The following is a 7,657-nucleotide window of genomic DNA, read 5'->3' on the forward strand; positions in this document are numbered from 1 at the left end:
TGAATATCTATGGTACTTAAAAAATATAAATATAAATAATATTTGCAAGAATACCAGGTGAGGAAAAATGTTGCAACCCAGTTTATTGTGGTGTTCTGTCCAGAACACGGAGGGCATCACATTAGCAGAGGTGTAGTATTTTTCCCAATAGAGATAAGATATTTGTGATGTGAATTAAGGGAATTTTGAGGTGCACCATACAAGTTGAAAACTGTTGGTCTAGGATGACTTTATGGCATAAATTATGGGATTGATGGTCATAGAAATAATAGCTTAATCTGATAAACAATTGCTTACTCTTGAAGAATTAATTATAACCGACGCTTTACAGTTTTATCCTATACCAGAATGTGGCTATTTTTCTGTTCACTTCTCAATCTGTAACACCCCATTGGAAAATGCATCTATTGCAGAATTACATGACATGGAAACAGGTACTATTTTGAATCTCTCAGGTATGGAATGTTCAGAATTTTAAAGTGAGTAATTATTAGTCATAGGAATTTTGAAGAACATACATATTCTTTCCTCTTAAAAACTTATTTACTTTTAAAAGTTATGGGTTTCCATAGAATTAAACGGTTTTCGGTTTTAATATGAGAAAGTACTAGTTAATTCTTTTTTGAAAATATTGGCAAGTATATTGTGAAAAAATTGTCTAGTTGGATAACATTCAAGTTGGTGGCCCTCCCATAAAGAAGGGATAATTCATTCAAATTAGATGCCAAATAGTACTGATTTTTTAAAAGTTAATACATAAAGAACAATATTTACTATACCAATACAGTGAAATTTTATTTCATGCTGTTTTTTTTAATTTAATTTTAATGTGAAAGTGATGTGCAGTGGTTTAGCAATTGTAAGTCAGTGAATACATAACTTTTCAAACTTATTATCTCCTCTCTCATTTTTCTCACAGTTTTACTTCACCCCAATACCCCTCACAAGTTGTAATGTACATTTCCAACATATTGTCTTCTGAGTATTGCTATTGCATTGGTTTTCCTTTTCTCCTTTATCTCGCCATTTTGTTGTTCCTCTTCCCTTCCCTAATTAAGGTAAATGTATACACAATACACAGGGTACCAAAATCAAACACAGTAGGAGATAAACCATAGGGGAAAAACCCAAGGAAAATAGAAATCACATAGTACATTAAAAACAACTGCAAATAAATATCTCTTTCCATATCTTAGAGTTCATTTTGCTCAGCATCATGTTCATATATAAGCATAACAAAGTCACTGGAAAATAATACTTTCATGGGTATTATATCATGAAAACAACATGTTAACTGTTTTTGATGGTAAAGGTGGAATTAGGATTGGTAAATTCGCGATTCTGATAAAGGAATTTCAAAAGAGTTTTAAAATTATGACAGGTAAATGTTAATTGTTCAAAATTTTAACTTAGCCTATTAAGAAAATTTAAAATTGCCTGAGAAAATAGGCTTTCATGCAAAGAAATTCATGGAGACTTAGCTGAGAAGGAGCAATGTGGGTAAGCTGGCTCATTTTCACAGTAAACAAACAAACCTCACAAACCTTGCTGTAAATCCTGTAGGTTCCCATGAGAATTGTCCTTACCCAGGAAATATACTCTTACTGCGTGAAACAAGGTTGTAATTGAATTTAAATTCAAAGCTTTTTTTTTTAAAAAATAAGACATCATAATTTGTGAATTGACCTTTAATTACTAAACAGTAATTCCCTTAAAAAGATAATTTGAGTCAAAATATTTAGGGAGAAAGCGCCCTTCACAATGAAACAACGTATTGAGTTTACACTTTTCTGTTTTAATACTTTCCACAATGTCTTTGCATGTGAAGCACTGAAACACAGAAAAAAATCTGATTGGATACTTCAAACCAGTGATTTCACATTTCATAGTAGCTTAAAAAATATAATATCCTTATTAACATGAGATAGTGAAGACTTCTTTTTTTACATAAGCCAGAAAGTTTGGGGATCAGAAAAGAATTGAGCAAATTGAAAAGGTAAGAAAACACGTTATTAGAAACCCTAGCTAAGCATTTTGGTTTCAGCAATGGAGGGGACCAAAACTTTTTGATATAGATTGTCTTAATGTTTTTGATACCTAAAGAGATTTTACAGAGCCTATTTGGCTCAGTATAATGAAGAACAAATTGAATGAAGACATGACAATAAATTCCACCTCCAAGTAAAAGAGTTTTCAAAGAGAAACCATGAAGATGTAGCAGTGGGGGACGTCTTATAGTCCTTCAGCTTCACTAGACTTGAAGCCAAGAAGTTGTGATTAATTGGAAATCAAGCAAGAGCTAAGAGGAGGACATAGAAGTAGGACATAGAAGTATTGTCCTTTGTAACAGACAATGTCATCCAAGGAATCGGTGATTTAACTCTATTCTTCTCCATATATCATGTTGAGCAAATACAAGACCAAGAGGAAAATAATCTATTTTAATAATTTTGCAAAGAATAACTTCACTGTTCCTGATATGGTATCTAAGGAGAGTCTTAAGAGAGAAGATAAAAGTCTTAAGAGAGATGATAATAGTGGAGTATTCTTATGTTTCCTCTAAATATCTTTTTAGCAAAATATATCATTGAGGTTAGAAGTGATTGAACCAAAAAGTGGTTGAGTACTTATTTTTGTGGGCACTTTAGACACAAGAAAATTTCAAGGTAAAAGAAAAATGAAAAAAAATTATAGCCAAATAGTTGTGATTATAGGTTCTTCGACTGGATTTTTGGAGACAAAGTTTTGCAGTAGTGTTGATCCTCATTAACATAGCTGTTGGGTTTTCGTGGCAACCAAATGAAAAGGGGAAGTTTAATGGACTCGCTTGAACAAGTGAACAGCATGATAGAAAATAATGGCAAATAATATTTAATGAATTATTTTGAACAATTACTTTGTGAGAACAAAGAAGGAAAGAAAATTCAAAATCACATGACGTTATTAAAAGTATGAAAATGGAGTAGTGAAGAGATTGAGAGGAAACATAGAGGACTATTTTCTCTCCAGTGGAGTAATAGGTTCTTGATCTTGCTTCTTCCATTCTTTCTTCACAAGCTATCAAGTGTGCCTCAGGACTGGAGTATCCAGTTCAGACAAAGAGCACTCGCAGAAGAAAATATTTGCAGTAGCTATAGGTGATTTATAACCTTAGACAATCTTTTTAAATCTGTTCAAAATTCTCCCCTACCCCAAGCTTCCCTCTTTGAACAGCTTTCTTTGCTTTTCCAAAGACCGCCCTTCATTAACTGCTTAAAATTTTGAGAGGTCATATTCATACTCTCTAGAGATTGCTGTTTGGTTGTGATTTTTGTGTGTTTTTATTGTTGTTTTTAAGTGAGTTTCAAAAGGTTGTGCAAGTGTGTTACAATTAAATATGTCCATCTAATTGTCCAATGCTCCTGGATCAGAGTCACTCCTTCTATCAACCTCAACCAACCCTTTCTCCAAGATTGAGTTCAGATTTAGCACTTCCTTTATTACATATGTACATTGAGTATTCTAGCTGTACTTGCCCCTTGTTCTATTTTTCATTCGTTCTATTTCTTGACTATTGTTCCTCTCTGCTTTCAATTTCCTGATAGTCATTCTGTTAAACTGCCTGTTAATACTTTGAAAGGTTTATATGCATTCCATGGAGTTTCACTCCCACATACACTTGACCTGTTGTCAGCTTATATTTCCATAATTCATTCATCTGCAATAACAATTTGCAAGACTGGAGATGTTAAGCACTTAGACATGATTTTATTCTCATTCATTTGGAAGATTAATCTTTAATCAATAAGGAAGTTTAAAAAAGGCTTAGAATTTATTCCTAACTACCAGTTTTTATAAATAGTGTGATTATTTTATTTTACATAGGATAATTTTTTCTACTACCTATAAGTTTTGGAAAAAGAAGAAAACTAAAATTTACTTCTTAGAGGAATATGACAGAAATAGAAGACAGATTTTGTTTATCACATCTCTCATCAGTACCCATATTCAAGACTTAAAATCATATTTCTTACTATGTTAGACAGATAGGAAAAACATAAACCAACACATGATAAGGCAGCTATTAGTGACTTTTTAAAATGTACCTTCTTATTTGATGAAATTTACTTTGTTAGCTAATATTTGTGTTTGAAATATGGGAGGCTGATCTATTTAACACATTTCTGGAAGGCACCTACTAAACAACACAAATGGTGAGGGGTCCTATTTCTACACTTTAATGAATGGTTTAACTTGTTTGGTATTAGTGCTGGGTAGGTAAATCAACTCTATTGTAACTTGCTCCCTACACTTGAAAACCTTGTAAAGTCACTATCATCTACATGTCAAGGTTATTTTGGCAAATTTGATTTTAAATAGTTTATTTGAAAATGAATATACGTTAGGGAGATAAAATGTAGGTTATCATTGGTTTGAGAATGACAACATTTTTACACTACAGAACCTAGTTTTACTGAACTATCAGTGTTTTGAAGCACTGAGGATCTTCCCAGTTAATGCTATTCTAAATTATATTTGACCTCTAAATCAAGTATTCCTAGCCTTGGTAGACCAATTATGTATCTATTATTACAGAAACTATTTTTGGGGGGTTTGTCCAGTCGTGGGGCCTGAACTCTGGGCCTGGGCACTGTCCCTCAGCTCTTCAGCTCAAGGCTAGCGCTCTACCACTTGAGCCACAGCGCCACTTCCGGCTTTTTTCTTTTTGCTTATGTGGTGCTGAGGAATCAAACACAGGGCCTCAGGCATGCAAGGCAAGTGCTCTACCACAGAGCCACCTTCCCAGCCCTACAGAAACTATTTTTTTGGCTGCACTGAAATCTTTCATTAATGATTAGGAGAGGAATACTAAAAATAATCGTGTTCATTTGTGATTTTGTTCACTCATATTACAGTACTTTCAGATTTTGTGATCTCATCTTTCATTTTAAGTTGCCTTGCATTTCACAATTGATTTCTGCTAATTCTTGTAAAGAATTGGGGTCCTGAAATAATGTAGGAAATGAGAAATTGAGATGAGTCTTCAATTATTTTGTAGAAAGATTCACTGTGTGAAATTTAAAATCAGCACCTATAAATATAAGATATATAAGCATATATAAAATAAAAATTGTTTTGCATTATTGTGTTGTGGTTAGGGAATCAAAAGAAACTCTGTTTTAAAATATTATTCGTTTATCTCTACCTCAGTTTTTGGTAGACTTAGACTTAAAGCTTTAACATTTGTAGATTTACAGCCTAGAGCTAAGAGGAAAAACTATGATTGAAACATTACCAATTTAAGGCCTAATATCAAGGAGAAACATATGGTCTTCTCCAGGAGCTATGGAAATGTTTGGTGATAGAAAGTCAGTAGTGTAAATTCCTGCCAGGTTGGATGATAGACAGGCTAGAACAGTAGGTAATCATGCATATGAACAATTTTTTCACCTTCTTGGCTTTAGCTACTTTTGAAATGATAAGTATAATAAACAATTATATTTTGATAAAATACCTTCCATTCTGAACAATTCTGTCTGAACTGTTCATCTCTCTATGATCCCTTGTAACTAAGATTAGTTTTGTTCCAGTAAGACAATCTATGCTGTCAGGGTAAGATATTCTGGTTGGTCTGTTCCTACATGGAAGAAGGGTAAAGGTTCAGGTAGATATTTGTCCCAGCAAGACCTCATTTGGGAAATTTTAAGCTGCAGAAGTTTAGAAGTAGCTCTTAAGTAAGGCTTACTTTGAATCCATTAGCTCTACAAAGCTAACTGAGTTGATAAATAAGTACCTGAAAAGCCATCACCTTTGGACTTAGTTGAAAAGGTTTCAAAGTATGATCAAATTTAAACTGAAAATGACAAAATAGACACTGAAAAAAATTGTAAATGTGAGTAATTGACCAAACGATATGTTTTTTCCACTATACACAGAATTTTAGAGAAATAAGATCAATAGCATTTTTAGGAACATTAAGAGTTCCTAGTTACAAATAGGGAACCATGGATATATGACTGTATAAAGATTGCAACATTAAGTACTTAAATTTAGAGGGTACTGCATGCTTCAGAAGCAGGTCTACCCAAATTACGATACAGAGTTTAACATGGCACTTGCACAAAGATGATATGAAAAATTGTGAAGTATTCCATAATTTTCATTATTCTGATGCAAGAAATGAAAAACAGTTATTAAAAAGTTAATTACAAAAAAACAAATGTAAAAATACATGTAATTTATAGAACTAAAGGTTAGTTTGACATCAGTGTATTAATTCTTCACCTTAGAAAGGCCTTTACATAGCATAACCTTTACAAAAATTGAAATTAGATAACATTGTAATTTTATCCCAAAGAAATAAAATAATTTAAGGACCTAGGAAAAAAAAGAAATCTTAAATTTCTTCTATATGGAATGCAATGTGAAAGGACACATTTATTAATGAACCTATACATTATATAACAATGTAGAATTCCAAGTATTATATCTAGGAGCGAATGAAATAGATTATGGATATTATACAAACATAGATATACTTTTTTCAGAAAACTACGAGGAAAAACTTTAGTTTCTATACTATTCATTTCAACAGATAAGTTAAAATTATTTCTGATTTAAAAAAATCACAAACTGCAGAAATCATTATAGATGTATACAAACAACTCTTGAATACATTTTGACATCAAAGTCAGGCAATTCACTTGGAAGAATACCATGGAATCCATGAATTTTTAAAGTAAGATACTGCTGTTACTTTGTATTGTGAAAAAAAATTAAGGGACACAAAGGATGGACTGGCATTTTTGAAATTTAAGAAACTTAACCAAACCATTATGACTTAGGAGAACAATTTGTACAGCCTTCCACAACTTCAAAGAGGTAGTGATACATACTTATCCTTTTGGCAATATTAAATGCAGTTTCTTCCAAGTTTTTCTTCAGACCTGGTTTGATATAATGGTTCAAGAGAGTATCTTTTCTATTTCTATTCCCAGCAGCAAGATGCAATGCAGTCAAGAGGCCTTATTTTGGGTATTGGTATCTGCATCATGATGAATTAAGAAAGAAGCCACTCTAATATTATTGTACATATAAGCACTGTGCAGGGTTGTCAGCCATTCAGAGTTATTGCATGAATATCTGCCTTGCGCTACCAACTCATGGACAATGTCTAAGTGTCCACTCTAGGCTTACCAATGAAGAGGGTTATACTCATCCTCATCCCTAGTATTCATCTGAGTGGCCTTTTTGGAAAGTAGTCTACACACGGTAGTAAGCCAATTAATTTCAACATCCCAAAGAATAAATTTGCTTGGATCCTACATCATATTTTTTTTCTTGCAATTGATACCATTTCTCACTTTTTCATCTTCTTCCTTGTCTTCGTCAAAATTTCCTAACCAGGGACTTTGAGTGCAAGTGGGAATGAGATGACCACGTATTTCACCAAGAGTTCACAATGGTTGAACTGGTCAGAAAAATCTGGTGAATTTCCTGCATATGTTTTTTCACCATGATTTATTTTCTCTTTTTCCATTTTTACTATTTTAAATTATTCGAACTGCATAGTAGGGAATTGATAGAGAGCAGAGGAAAGATTTTCCTCAGTATTCAAAAGTAGAGGCTGAAAATGAGGACCAGTGGGGTCTTCATGTGTAGCTTATTCTAGGAATGA

The 7,657-nt window shown here is 32.8% G+C and overlaps 1 pseudogene; it reads left to right on the plus strand.

Annotated features, from left to right (window-relative positions):
- The first annotated feature begins 6,043 nt into the window (after positions 1 to 6,043).
- On the plus strand, positions 6,044 to 6,140 carry LOC138812969 (U6 spliceosomal RNA; annotated as a pseudogene).
- The last annotated feature ends 1,517 nt before the right edge of the window (positions 6,141 to 7,657 follow it).

Source organism: Dipodomys merriami, unplaced genomic scaffold, assembly GCF_024711535.1.
Source record: "Dipodomys merriami isolate MVZ:Mamm:240054 unplaced genomic scaffold, mDipMer1.0.p SCAF_572, whole genome shotgun sequence".
Classification (NCBI taxonomy): Eukaryota; Metazoa; Chordata; class Mammalia; order Rodentia; family Heteromyidae; genus Dipodomys; species Dipodomys merriami.